The sequence below is a fragment of the Aethalodelphis obliquidens genome, unplaced genomic scaffold (assembly GCF_003676395.1).
Source record: "Aethalodelphis obliquidens isolate GAN/ISIS:26980383/991018 unplaced genomic scaffold, ASM367639v1 scaffold10, whole genome shotgun sequence".
NCBI lineage: Eukaryota > Metazoa > Chordata > Mammalia > Artiodactyla > Delphinidae > Aethalodelphis > Aethalodelphis obliquidens.
The window spans coordinates 29260847-29274753 of NW_020837954.1; the positions used below are offsets into that span (position 1 = coordinate 29260847).

The 13907-nt window shown below is 43.5% G+C and overlaps 1 pseudogene; it reads left to right on the forward strand.

Moving 5' to 3' along the window:
- The first annotated feature begins 2270 nt into the window (after positions 1-2270).
- Positions 2271-3635, forward strand: LOC113623031 (60S ribosomal protein L23a pseudogene; annotated as a pseudogene).
- Positions 3636-13907: the final 10272 nt, after the last annotated feature.

A 13907-nucleotide genomic window follows, 5' to 3' on the forward strand; every position in this document is an offset into this window, starting at 1 on the left:
TGTGTAAACAATTTGAACAGATAATTCATCAAAAAGATGAATGGCACAGTGGTTGAGAGTCCGCCTGCAGATGCAGGGGACGCGGGTTCGTGCCCCGGTCCGGGAAGATCCCGCATGCCGCGGAGCGGCTGGGCCCGTGAGCCATGGCCGCTGAGCCTGCGCGTCCGGAGCCTGTGCTCCGCGATGGATAAGGCCACAACAGTGAGAGTCCCACGTACCGCAAAAAAAAAAAAAAATTATATATATATATACATATGTATATGGCGAAAAAGAGCACATTTTTAAATGCTCAACATCATTACTCATTAGGGAAATTAAAATTAAAATCATAAAGAGATACTACTACATACCTATTAGAATATCCAAAATTAAAAAGACTGATCATACCAACTATTGTCATCAATGTGGAGCAGCTGGAACTCTCATATACTACTAAGGGGAATGGAAAATGGTACAACCACTTGGAAACTAATTTGGCAGTTTCTTGAAAAATTTAACATTTACCTACCTTATGATCCACCCATTCTACTCCCAGGAGAAACATAAGTTTGTGCCCATATAAAGACTTGTACACAAATGTTCATAGTAGTTTTATTTCTAATATCTCAAAACTGAAACAACCCACATATCCATCAGTAGGTGAGTGGATAAACAAATTGGGGTATATCTACCTAGCATTTGATATACTCAACAGTGGAAAATTACTAAGCAACTGATAGATACACTCAACAATATAGATGAATTTCAAAATAATGCTGAGTGAAAGAAGCCAAAACAATAGTGCATACTATATGATTCCATTTATATACAATTCTAGCAAATGCAAGCTAATCTGTAGAGACAGAGAGTAGATAGTGGTTGCCTGAGGACAAGTAAATGGATTACAAAAGATATAAGGAAACTTTGGGGGGTTATGGAGATGTTCATTAACTTGATTATGGTTTCACAGATGTGTACATGTTAAAACTTATGACATTATATACTTTAAACATGTACAGTGTATATTACATCTCAATTACTTCAATAAAACTGCTTAGGGAATTCCCTGGTGGCCCACTGGTTAGGACTCAGAGTTACCACTGCAGGTGGCGCGGGCTCGATCCCTGGTGGGGGAACTAAGGTCCCACATGCCTCGTGGCAAAGACAAAAAAAAAAAAAAAAAAAGGAGTAGAAAGATCAGAGAATAGATAGAGTTTTCCAAAATAAATGGAGTACTTACTTAAAAAATAATAGCCAATATTTATTGAACATTTTTAAATGCCAAACACTATGCTAGTTAAGAGTTACTACTTCCTTTCATTCCCGGTAACTTTATGAGGGAGGTACTATTGTTTCCATTAAGTAGTTCACTCAGATTACACAAGCCAGTGAGATGCTAAGCCAGCATGTGAACCCTGGACCATTTGACTTCACTACCCACAATCATAACCACTTGATAACATGATTCCAGGAGGCCTTCAAGGAATTTAAAGTCCAGGGGAGACAGAGACACCACCCCTCCCCAACTACAAGAGAATAACTGAAGGGGAAAGAAAGAGAAATTTTAGTAAAGCTGAAACTAATCTCTTGCAAGGTTCCAAACCAGACCATTGGCACTGCATGGGTAAGGCTCTAGATACAGAGTCATGGTGCTTCTATAGGGCCACTGGAGAAGAAAGGGGCTGGCAAAAGATGGGAAGCCTCTATGTAGACCAAAGGAGATTGGACTGTGCACACTCGGTGCAGGCAGTCCCACCAGGCAGGGCTCCCCCAGTTTCTGCCCAAGTTAAAGACAGTCAGAAGCAACTGAGCAGACATTGCCTTATCCCACTTCAGGAGTACCAAGAGAGGTGTTTTTTTTGTCTCTCTGTTTTGTTTGTTTTTTATTAATTTTTACTGGAGTATAGTTGCTTCACAATGTTGTGTTAGTTTCTACTGTACAGCAAAATGAATCAGCTATACATATACATATATACCCTCTTTTTTGGATTTCCTTCCCATTTAGTTCACCACAGTGCATTAGAGTTCCCTGTGCTATACACAGTATGTTCTCATTAGTTGTCTATTTTATACATAGTATCAATAGTGTATATGTGTCAATCCCAATCTCCCAATTCCTCCCACCACCACCCCCACCAAGAGAGGTTTTTAATTGAAAGACCTAAGATTCAGAACTTCGGGTGAGTCCTTTCACTGCTCAGTATTCCTACTTCCTCATCTCTAAGATGGGAAAGTTGAACTAGGTGTTGCTGTGGTTCCTTCTAGGTCTCACATGCTCTGTCCCAGCCTGTTATTATGGTTTTCCCAAAGAGTATGAAGGCTCTGATGGCCATCCATGAAGTGTTTAGTAAGGTGACTTGACGTCTCTCAGCAGCTCTGCTGATTACAGGAAAATGTACTGCGATTACAAAGCAGCATCATTAAATGACTAAAAACGAAAATCATTAACTTCAGATGCCTTTATATTATTAGTTACTTTTCTGATTACCAAAGTAACAGAGGTGAATTATAGACATTTAAGAAAATTCAGACTGTGAGGAAAGAGTTAACACAGCAGGTCTGGTTGCCTACTCCCTACCTGTCTTCAAGGACCCATGATTAACCCTTGGCCAACCGCTGGGAATGTGGGCTTAGAGTGTTCTTTTTGTTAGTGATTGATGGGTTTCTTATACACACCTGGAGCAATGGACTGTGTCATACCTGCTTGTCAGGTTGCTTTGCACAAACATCAAAATCTACGATCTGCACCTGGTTTCATTATTAAGGTCGTGAGTTTCGGTTGTCATGGTTGGTTGCATAACAGGATATACCTATGTGACCAGCTCCCCATAAAAGCTTTAGACTCTGAGACTCAAACAGCTTCTATGGGCAAAGACGTTTCACACGTGTTCATAGTCAACAGTAAGAGAAAGAGTACTCCTGTGTGACCTCCGAGAAGGAAGGACATCGAAAGCCTGTTTTGAACCTCTCTGGATGCCATTAATGCATGTCTTTCTCCTGCTGCTTTTACTCTGTACCTTTGTTATCATAAATCCCAGTGAGTATATAACCTGCTATTGGGTCTCGTGGATCCCTCTGATGAATCACTGGAGGAAACACAAATATATCTATGTATATATTTATGTATATATTTAAAAATAACTACGTATATAGATATATTTAAAACCCAAATCCCTCCACCTAGATATAGCCATCTGGCTAACTTTAAAAACAGGTTTTGACTGCACGAAGATGGCACATAAGGCGAAGAAGGAAGCCCCTGTCCCTCCCAAAGCTGAAGCCAGAGCAAAAGCTTTGAAGGCCAAGAAAGCAGTGTTGAAAGGCATCCACAGCCACGAAAAAACGATCCGGACGTCACCTACCTTCCGATGGCCCAAAACACCGAGGCTCAGGAGGCAGCCCAAATATCCTCGGAAGGGCGCCCCTAGGAGAAACAAGCTTGACCACTACGCCATCGTCAAGTTCCCCCTGACCACTGAGTCAGCCATGAAGAAAATAGAAGACAGCAACACACTGGTGTTCATTGTGGACGTCGAGGCCAACAAGCACCAGATTAAACAGGCTGTGAAGGAGCTCTATGACATTGACGTGGCTAAGGTCAACACCCTGATCAGGCCTGATGGAGAGAAGAAGGCATATGTTTAACTGGGTCCTGACTATGATGCTTTGGATACTGCCAACAAAATTGGGATCATCTAAACTGAGGTCAGCTGGCTAATTCTAAATACCAAAGTTTTCCCTATAAAAAAAAAAAACAACACAGGTTTTGACCTACTAAATCACCGTGTAAAAGTCCTTCTAAATTGTCAGAAGGCAAACAAAACTGCTAACTGATGATAAGCTGTATTGTGGCGTGAAGATTAAATTTTATGGAAGCCCCATATTAAGACTTAAAAGAATAATTTTGCTGTTTTAAATAATTACCAAGATTTATTGTACTTTGCTTTTGTGACATAATAATGGCTTAGTCCATTAAATTGGAATCCAACTTTTAAGCTTGATTGGGTTCTGATGGGAAGAAACAGGACACTATAAGAAATTGCTTTATAATATCCCCCAGGAACAGGTAGTGAAAAGCTGAGACTGCCTGTACATGAGAGTTTGGAGAGACAAGGGGGGGAGGTGGGCAAGATTAACTCCCCTGCCATGTACCCGTCACTCTTTAAATCCCCTTCTTTGACAACTTCCCTCAATAATCTTAATAATAATAACTAACATTTACTGAATACTTACTCTGAGCCAGACACTATTCTACGCACATGTTTTGTCTTAATCTTCATAATAGCCTATTCAGTAAATATTACTATTTTCTCTTTTATACAAATGAAGAAACCAAGGCTAAATATAATTGAGTAGCTAGTTCATGAAGCTAGTACGTGAAATGGGACTGGAACTTAAACCTGAACTCAGAAAGTCACCTGCTATATACTTCGTGTCTCTTTACATTCAATATATTCAAATGAGATGTCACTGATATAAAATGGAATTCGGACTAGGTTTTGCATCAGTCAGGGTTCTCCATGGAAACAGAACCAACAGGAGATATACACACACACACACACACACACACACACATATATATATAATATACACACACACATACATACAGTTGAAACGCTTGAACAATGCAGGTTTGAACTGCGTGGGTCCACTTTTACCTGATATTTTTCAATAGTAAATACTACAGTACTACACGGTCTGTGGTTGGTTGAATCCGTGGATGTGGAGGAACTATGGATACGAGGGCTGACTATATACTGGATTAAAGTGCACACTGTTGAAGGGTCAACTGTATACACACACACACACACACACACAGAGTTTTATCTTAAGGAATTGGCTCACATGATTGTGAGGACTGACAAGTCTGGAATTTATAGAGCAGGCTGGCAACCTGGAAATTCAGGGAAGAGTTGATGTTGTAGTACTGAATTCAAAATCTGCAGGTTGGAAACACAGAGTTCCTATGTTGCGGCCTTGAAGGAGAAATTATTTGGGAAACCTCAGTTTTTGCTCTTAAGGATAAGGTCCAGCCACATTCGGAGAGTAAAAAAAGGACTGATTTAAATGTTAACCACACATAAAACTAGCCATCATAGTTGTGATCTTTCGTTTTTGAAGAGGAAAGGAAGGGTGGATCCCCAAATGTGATTTATCCAAGACTAACCCCAAGATGAGCCTGCTCCCAAGTGAACAACCAGCCCCGTGTCGCAAGCCCCTCACCCTAGCCACAGCCGTGCAAGTGTGGCCTTGGCCAGAAGAGGGCACTGCCATCTACTTGTGTGACTATCTGCTTGGGAACCAATAGGGTGGAAGAGGTTTTGACACGACTTTCAATTAATTATTAATTTTGACAGCCACTGAGTTAGCATAGTACAACCTTTGGGAGAATAAATGGCTGTGAACTTTTAGCGTCACTGTGAGACCAAAGCACCTCCCTGACATTACTCAAACCTGACATTCAATAATGCAAGAGGGTGTGGAATGCTCGTGTCCTTTGGCTTTCCTGGTGCCTTAAAACTGGCCCAGCTGGGCAGAGTCAAACCAAACAGATTTTCCAGATCAGGACAACTCAGGGTGATGCAGAGGAAACAAAGAAGTTGGGCACTTGGGGACTGAGAGGAAAAACTGGGAGGACCCCTGGGGCTCCAGGCAGGTGAGGAATCTTCTGGTACCATACAGAGGAGGACAGGCTTGGGAGGTTACTCTATGTGTCTGGGTTTGAGAGAATAATATTACAGGCCCCTCTGGCAATACCACTCTGTCTAGCAGAGCAGTTAATCTAATCCCTGGATTCTTCATTGGAAACGGAAATTCACACCAGTATAGTTGTTCTTTAGTTCTCATTAATAATTAAAAGTCTCCCTCCCCTGCTTCCATGTTAATGACAGCTTCCATTCATGCAGCTTGAGACTTTGCAGAGGGCTTTCCCACCCACAGCAAGGAATAGAGCAGGTACTGATTATTTCCAGTTTACAGTTGAGGAAACACAGAGAGTGAGTGGTTTACTCTGGCTCCCCTGTAATCCAAGCCTGGGAGGTGACCAGAGGTCTGGGGCCTGATCTTAGCCCTGTGCTCTGTCCCCTATCAATACTACATTCCTGGGCTTCCCTGGTGGCGCAGTGGTTAAGAATCCGCCTGCCAATGCATGGCACACAGGTTCGAGCCCTGGTCTGGGAAGATCCCAAATGCCGTGGAGCAACTAAGCCCGTGCGCCACAACTACTGAGCCTGTGCTCTAGAGCCCGCGAGCCACAACTACTGAAGCCCATGTGCCACAACTACTGAAACCCACACACCTAGAGCCCCTGCTCCACAACAAGAGAAGCCACCGCAATGAGAAGCCCGTGTACTGCAGCAAAGAGTAGCCCCCGCTCGCCACAACTAGAGAAAGCCCACATGCAGCAATGAAGACCCAATGCAGCCAAAAGTAAATAAATTTATTAAAAAAAAAAAAACCCACTACATTCCTAACTCTTGCCACTGCTGTTTCCAAGGTCTGTTAAAAGCTGAATGTAGGGCTTCCCTGGTGGCGCAGCGGTTGAGAGTCCACCTGCCGATGCAGGGGACACGGGTTCGTGCCCTGGTCTGGAAGGATCCCACATGCCATGGAGCGGCTGGGCCCGTGAGCCATGGCCGCTGAGCCTGTGCGTCCGGAGCCTGTGCTCCGCTCGCAACGGGAGAGGCCACAACCGTGAGAGGCCCGCGTACCGCAAAAAAAAAAAGCTGAATGTATGCAAACCCTGTGACTCAGCAATTCCACCTGTAGGAATGTATACAGCAGAAGTGGGTGCCCACAGGCACCAAAAGGTATGTGCAAAACTGTTCATAGCAACATAATGTGCAATAGCCCCAAATGAAAACCAACCCCAAACCCCACCAACATAGAATGGATAAATGGACTGTGGTATACTTCTATCATGAATTCCATGTGGTAATGAGAATAATGAACAGAATCTATGCAAAATGTGAATAAATTTCACAAATATATATAAAGTTCAAAACAGTCAAAATTAATATAAAGTGTTGAAAGGTTAGTGGTTATACCTCAAAGGACTAGTAAATGGGAGGGGGGGATACAGGGGTCTACTGGGGTGCCAATAATGTTCTACTCCTTGACCTAGGTAGGAGTTATATGGGTGACATAGGTGTGTTCACTTTGCACAAATTCACTAAGCTGTATGTTTATAATTCATGCACTTTTCTGCATGTAAGTTACACTTCAATGAAAAGCTTTAAAATCCTGATTTGTCTAAATAAATTACTTTTGCATGAGCAACTTTAGTACTGCTCAAACGTAGCTCATCCCTGATTAAAGCAGACTTGCTTGTTGCTCTGCTCTGACAGTGACCACACCACCATTCCCCAGAGAGTTCCCAAAGGGTTGAGAGAGCAGGTCAACATCTGCCTTTGCAGTTGTGCGTGCAAGAATACATTTCAGGAGGCTGCCACATGAGAAGTTCAGCCCCTGCCTCCACTGCTACAAACATATGTTCATTCTGTGTGTCCAGAAAGTAAAAAAGAAGGAAACATGCAAGCAGGATAAGCCAAACACAGCAAACATCTCCCCCAAATGGCAAAGCTCCCCGGCCTGTCCCATTTTTAACAGCCAATGACACTAGCACTATCTTGCAGGAAAAACAAGAACTCTAACCCCAGCACCCTAAAGACGCAGATGGCACCTCTAGACAAGAGACCCAAAGCACAGGGCAGCAAACTGAAGCTGTTCAGAATTCCATGGTAGGGCCCGATGAAGTCATAAATGGAACCAGATTTCCTGTTTCCCAGAGTACAGCCTGCTTCTCATTAGCCCTTACTGCTTCTTACAGGGCCAGGGGGCTTGAAAAACTTAAAGGACAAAAGTACAACACGTTAGATCAAGGACTGGCTATCTCCATCCATGGGCCAAGGACGTTTAGTCTAGGGCCACACACACACACACACACACACACACACACCATACTCCCTGGCTCCCTCTGCTGCTTTGGAGAGCTTCTAACACCACTTCAGCTCCTTGTATCTCCTATGTCAGTTCCCAGGGGCAAAAGAGTGAGGATCTTGAAAACCACTTTGATAGGCAGCCACTTTCAGACTTTCTCCAACTGGATTGCATTTGGAAAAGCTGGCCTTCTTTTCTTCCCTCCCAACAGTCAGAGGGACACTAGCCATACTTTTTGCACCTTTGCATGATGTGGTGGTGCTGTCAGAACTCTGGAAGCTGGGCCATAAGGTATTCTGGACCACAACAGCAGAAAAATAGGACAAGAGCAGAGGTCGGGACTGAGCCTGCTCGAGCTCCTCCAAAGCCTACATGAGTACTGGCCATAGCGGAGACACCCTAGGGTATGCATAGCTGAAGCCCAACACCAGGAGTCAGGTAGATGGCACAACAACATGCGCACAAATGAGTTCACTGCAGCCCTGTCGTCAAAGAGAAAAATGAGAAGCAAGTGAAGCATCCAACAACAAAATGTGTTACATTATATGATCTCATTATATACAATGGATTATCATGCAGCCATGAAAAAGAATCAGGCAGCTCTATACTAACTAACACAGAAAGTGGTCTACACTTTAAAGTTAAATGGTAAAGGCAAGTTGGCGATAACTACATATAGCATGATTCCATTTATATATTTTAAAAATCCTGTATGCATACACATACAATCTCACACACGCTAGCACTGTTAAATGATCTAGAAGGATATACACTTGTCGGTTACCTCTGGGGAAGGGAATGGAAGTAGGAGGTGAGGGGGAATCTTTCCACATTTGCCATTTTTTGTTTCTATAGTATTTGTTTATGCTGTACCAGTAGCTCTATAGTAATTTAAAAAGCAATCTAAAAAACCAAGGCTATGGGAATGGGGCATGGAGGAGGCACATCTGATGGGGGTGGTCAGCACAGCCAGAGGCTTTTGTGGGTCAGGACCGAGGGCTGGGAAGTAGATTCACCCAGAATTTTGGGAGAGGCTCCAAGCTCCTGGTTAGGCATAACAGATTTTTCTCCTGTTTTCCCTCTTTGGGATCATGTGCTCTTGGTTCTCTTTGGGTCACTTCCAACCCAAGGCAGCTGGAGGAGAAGAGCCCCTCTCTAGTAAGGCCCAGGGAGGATGGCTGGGGCCCATTTGGCCTGAGGCCTTCAGAGGAAACCTCCTTTTCTCCTTGGTGCACATTTCCTTGCGGTTCTTTTCCTGGGCCTTTGCCACCCCTGGACAAGATCTCCAAGGGCTGAGGAAAAGGGCCCCCAGCACTGGGCCAACCTTTAGTCAAGCCTACTGTTGTTCTCTTGGGGAGGCTTTTTAAAAAATATAAGCCTCAAATATAGACATGAACATTGAAATATAGAATAAATGCTTTGTTATGTTAGCAAATGACCGATGCTGGGTAAAATGGAAATTTTCACCCATTCTGGAATGAGTGTAAATTGGTTAAAAGCCTGTCGAAAAGCAACTGGACAATATCAAGAGTCTAAAATATTTTCAGGAACTTCCCTGGTAGCGCAGTGATTAAGAATCCACCTGCCAATGCAGGGGACACGGGTTCGAGCCCTGGTCCTGGAAGATCTGACATGCCACGGAGCAACTAAGCTCATGCGCCACAACTACTGAAGCCTGTGTGCCATAGAGCCCTCAGGCTGCAACTACTGAAGCCTGCACACCTAGAGTCCGTGCTCCACAGCAAGAGAAACCACTGCAGAGAAAGAGTAGCCCCCGGTACCCACAACTAGAGAAAGCCCGTGCACAGCAACAAAGACCCAGTGCAGCCAAAAAATAAATAAATAAAATAAAATATTTGCATACTATTTTATCCAGTAATAAAACTTCTGGAAATTTCTCCTAATGAAATACATAATGCCTCAAATAGGAAAACTTATGTGAAGATTGCTCTCATTGTTTCCTTTTATTATAGCTAAAAATTGGAAACAAACTAAATGTTCAACAAACAGCAGGTGACTGGTTAAATATGTGTGCTCGGGACTTCCCTGGCGGTCCAGTGGTAAAAAATTTGGCTTCCAACGCAGGGGATATGGGTTCGATCCGTGGTCGGGGAACTAAGATCCCACATGCCGCGGGGTAACTAAGCGTGCGTGCCACAACTACTGAGCTTGCGTGCCTCAACTAGAGCCCGTGTGCTGCAAACTACAGAGCCCGCGCGCTCTGGAACCTGCGTGCCACAACTAGAGAAGAGAAAGCCCGCACGCCAAAACTAGAGAGAAGCTCGTGTGCTGAAATGAAAGATCCTGAATGCCACAACGAAGATCCCACGTGCCGCAACAAAGACCCGACACAAATAAATAAATAAATACATACATACATTGGATTATGTTTTTTTTTTAAAAAAAAATATGTGTGCTCCATGGAACATTGCACAAAAATTAAAATTATAAAGAAAATTTGTAATAATAAGTTCAAACGTACTAGTGATGGCCTTATAGCGCTTTTTTTATACAAAAGTAATTTTGTACTTATATAAAAGCTCATTTCATAAGAAAGAATAAACATGTTCAGGCCTCATCCCAGTCTAATTAAATCAGAAGCTCAGGAAGCGGGGCCTAGACATCAGAATTTTTTTATGTTTCCCCAGATGACTCTAATTGAAGCCAAGGGTGACAGAGAACCATTGGCTTTAGATCAAAGTGAGACCACCCACTTCAGTTGTGGCCCAGTCCAGCTCAACTGGATGGAGTTCTACATGGGGTACTGAATGGCCTATGTTCCCCTGGCCTTGTCTCCAAATATAATGACTAGTGGGTTGGGTGGTGGCCCCCCCCAGTAGGAGGCTAATCATAAATTTGAGATTAGGGCCAGATAGCTTTATACTTTATCACAACCAGCAGGCCGGCAGACTCATTAGGAAGTAGATAGTTCAGATAATCTCAGTAAGATGCATGAGGTCAGAACGGGGTGAGAGGCATGGCAGAGGCAGATCCTCCACAGCTAGGCACCTGAGCTAAAGAGTTGGAACCAAATCCCGTAATGTATGTCATCTGTCGAGGGGGGGATGCAGCCCTACAGAGCCCCTGGCTGCCTGCCTGCTGGTGTCAACCTCCACAGTCTTGCTAGCAGGGATAAAAGCAGAAACCTTTAGAAGATTTGCCACTAGGAGATTCTGGTTTCTACAGGGCTCTTTAGAAGAAGCTGTGACAGCAAATTTGCTGTTGGGCCAAAGGAAACAAATGAAAATGGAATAGGAGAGAGAAAACTCAGGAAAGGTAGACAGCAAAAGGGAACCATCAGCAGAATATAATGACCCCTTTATGGCATCCAGGCTCCCTGTTGCCTGTAATTCCACTATGAGATTAATTCCACTTGGGTTATTAAGAAGTGCCCCTTCATAGCTGTCCTCTTTGAAAATGCGGACTCCTAAAAGGAACGACACTTTGATTCAGCAACAATTTAATGGAATTACCTCATGATTTACTCAGCCAATTTGAATGCCTACTCTGGGCTTGGTACTGCACTGGGAACTGGGATACAGTGGAAGGAAGACCTCGTTAAAGTGACTAAGAAGACTCCATTTATTTTATTTATTATTATTTTTGGCTGCGTTTGGTCTTCGTTGCTGCTGTGCACAGGCTTTCTCTAGTTGTGGTAAGCGGGGGCTACTCCTCGTTGCAGTGCGCGGGCTGTAGGCACGTGGGCTTCAGTAGTTGCGGCACGTGGGCTCAATAGTTGTGGCTCGTGGGCTCTAGGGCGCAGGCTCAGTAGTCGTGGCTCACAGGCTTAGTTGCTCCGTGGTGTGTGGGATGTTCCTGGACCAGGGCTCGAACCTCTGTCCCCTGCCTTGGCAGGTGGATTCTTAACAACTGCGCTACCAGGGAAGTCCCAGAAGACTTCATTTAATTCAGAAGTATCTACTGAACATGTCTTGTCACCGGACAGGGAGCTGGTGCTGAGACAGGAGGAAAACAACACTGTTACCTCCCTCAAGGAGCTTCTAACCTTGCTTGGGGAAATCCAAGCACACAAGAGACAAAACAAGCAACTGCTTATTAAACTGCTAAGATAATCAAGGGCCAACATTAAGAGTGGAGCTAAGTGCCTTCATGTCAAATAGCCTTTTCAGAAACCCTCATGATTAAATCACACTAAGTCTTTTCATTAGGGAGCCTGGAAAATAAGCTATTATAACCCCACTTTTTTCTAAATATTAACACGAGTGTGACTTTCTGGTTCTGAGGCCTCACCTTAGTTTCTACCCTACACCCTATAGCTCTGGCTAGGCTGAGTGCTACTTAAAGGGAGTTATTCATTAAGCATTTACGGGGTGCACGGGGTCCACCCACTTTCTCTGCCTGTGCCCCCAACTCTGGCCACTTGCCATGTCTTGGTGGTGGGCTGAGTGGTTTCACATTGACTAACCACGCACAAGATACATGGTTTCTGTCTATCACAGTCATGCTGACAGGGCTCCAGCTGTCACTGGGAAGGGAGAACTGTGACTGTCGCCCAACTGGAGTAAGGAAGCAAGATTTAGGAACAGAGAAATAGGTGTGGCTCAGAATCTAGCCATCAAGCAGGACCAGACAGGGAGACATGACCAAGTGTTGAGGTGCTGTGCCTTTTAATGTAACTATCATTAGTAAATTGTGTTATTCTGGAAGTATATTCCAGGCCAGATGTTCTTTGGAGCTGCGTCAAAAGTCCAGTAGGAATGAGGAGTGTAGACTAGTGCAGGAACCGAATCACCATCTAGCCTGTAGGAGGAGCAGACTCATTGGCACCAGAGATTGCAAAAGACTGGAAGAGGAACTGGAAATCAAATCTGGGATTGCCAAGGAAGAGGAGCACAACAAAATCTAAGTCCAGGCACTGAGGTGGCATGAGCCTTGGAGCGGGAGAGCCCAGAGTAGAGCACAAGATGAGATGGGGGTTCAAAACCAGGGCAGCTAATTGATGTCTTCAGACTAAGCAAAATACTGGAACAGTGGTTGCCTCAGGTGGGTGGGGGGGACTGATTGGGAAGAAACGCGATGGGACTTTCTGAGAAGATACAGAGATGAATGTCCCATATCTTGAAAGAAGTGTGGGTTATGTGGGTACAGCTATTTGTCAAAAGCCATTGAACTGTATACTTAGGATTTGTGCATTTCAATGTATGTAAATTTTACCTAAAAAAACAATAAACAAATCGAACCTTGGTTAAGTTTACTTTTAGTAGTGCTAGGAATTAGCAATTCTGAAACTACAAGCTGTATATTCTTGGGCACGAGGTAAGTGGGAGTCTGATTTCCAATTGTTGGGGAGAGAAATTACAGATACAGAAACGGTGTTTTTTGCATTGGAATTGGAGTTATCCATATAACTATATATGACTAATATATCTCTATATATGCCTCCAATATATTTCTAATACATTATTAGAAATAATAATCTATTTATAGATAGAAAATAATCTATTTCTGTGTGTTTATGTAGGTAATATAATCTAATTCTGTCTGCTAAAAGGGACTAGAAGCAATGACACAGTGGGAATGAGCATATTTAACTCCCAGACCTTGGTTTCTAAATACCATTCCCCACTGAAGGAACCAGGGATCCTTGAGAAATGGCTTGTTCCAGGGTTGGGGGCAGGAAAAGTACAGGATGAGCCTGGAACATCTTGTTGAGCCAAAAAGTAAAGAAATACTCAAAGAATCATGTTGAAAGGACTCAGAAGCTAGCTTGATGGGGCTCCCACTGGCCCAATCTGGGACAATCTTGCATCAAAATAAATAATATTTGTAATGGATTATACCCCACTAAATAAAAGAAGAATCCATATTGATATAAATAAATAAATGAACAAATAAATAAATGGAGGTAAAGGGAAACCTCTTCACTACAGTAGAACACCAAAATAACAGAGGTAGAAAACTGATAGGGAAAAGTTTGACAGAAAATTGGATAATTACTGGACTTCCCTCGTGGCGCAGTGGTTAAGAAT